The 978-nt window shown below is 44.3% G+C and overlaps 1 non-coding gene across 1 annotated transcript; it reads right to left on the bottom strand.

Annotated features, from left to right (window-relative positions):
* Positions 1-449: 449 nt before the first annotated feature.
* Positions 450-556, bottom strand: LOC118489393. Its single transcript, XR_004887412.1, has one exon. It is a non-coding gene; the product is annotated as a small nucleolar RNA R71 (small nucleolar RNA).
* Between the last annotated feature and the right edge of the window lie 422 nt (positions 557-978).

The following is a 978-nucleotide window of genomic DNA, read 5'->3' as shown; positions in this document are numbered from 1 at the left end:
AACCCGAACGCTTTCTCAGAAAAAGATTAAAAGCTAAAAACCAAGAGAAGGTTTCGGGTGATCCACCTCCAATGGCGGACCAACGTACCCTCATGGATTATCTACGACCTACCGTAGGTAACCTAGGCGCCGCTATCAATGCTCCGAATGTTGAAGCTAATAACTTCGAACTTCGGCCGCATCTGATACAAATGCTCCAAAACTCCGCAACCTTCCATGGCCTTGCGGACGAAGATCCCCATCTACATATCACTAATTTCTTAGAAATATGTGATACCTTTCGGATCAACGGAGCATCAAATGATGCCATCCGCCTCCGAATGTTTCCTTTCTCACTAAAAGACCGAGCGAAAGCTTGGCTCAACGCCCTCCCAGCTGGATCGGTAAACACCTGGGATGAACTAGCCCAAAAATTTCTATATAAGTATTTCCCTCCCGCTAAAACGGCTAAATTAATGACTGAAATTAATACATATTCACAAGAGGACGGGGAATCCTTATATGAAACTTGGGAAAGGTTCAAGGAGTTATTACGCAAGTGTCCACATCACGGCCTTGCGATATGGCAACAAGTATCCACTTTCTATAATGGATTGTTGCCACACACAAGGCAGACACTTGATTCTAGCTCCGGGGGACTTTTAGGTAATCGACGCCCGCATGAAATATATAACCAAATTGAGGAAATTGCTCAAACCAATTTTCAATGGCACACCCCCCGAGGCAATAAATCTATTGCCCCGGGCGCCCATAAGGTCGATGAAAGCACTTCTTTACAAGCCCAAATCGAGGCCCTTTCTTCAAAAATAAAAAAATTGGAAATGACAAAAACAGTCTCGGTTATGGCTTGTGAAGGGTGTGGTGGGTCACATGAAAATTGGAGTTGTATGAAAGAAACGGACGATCAACAAGAATTGGTAAACTACATTGATAATAGACCTAGGCCGTCGGGTCCTCCAACGGGAACTTATAACCAAG

This window comes from Helianthus annuus, chromosome 17, assembly GCF_002127325.2.
Source record: "Helianthus annuus cultivar XRQ/B chromosome 17, HanXRQr2.0-SUNRISE, whole genome shotgun sequence".
Lineage (NCBI taxonomy): Eukaryota > Viridiplantae > Streptophyta > Magnoliopsida > Asterales > Asteraceae > Helianthus > Helianthus annuus.
Note: the sequence above shows the minus strand (reverse complement) of the source record. Positions and strands in the feature narration are given on the sequence as shown.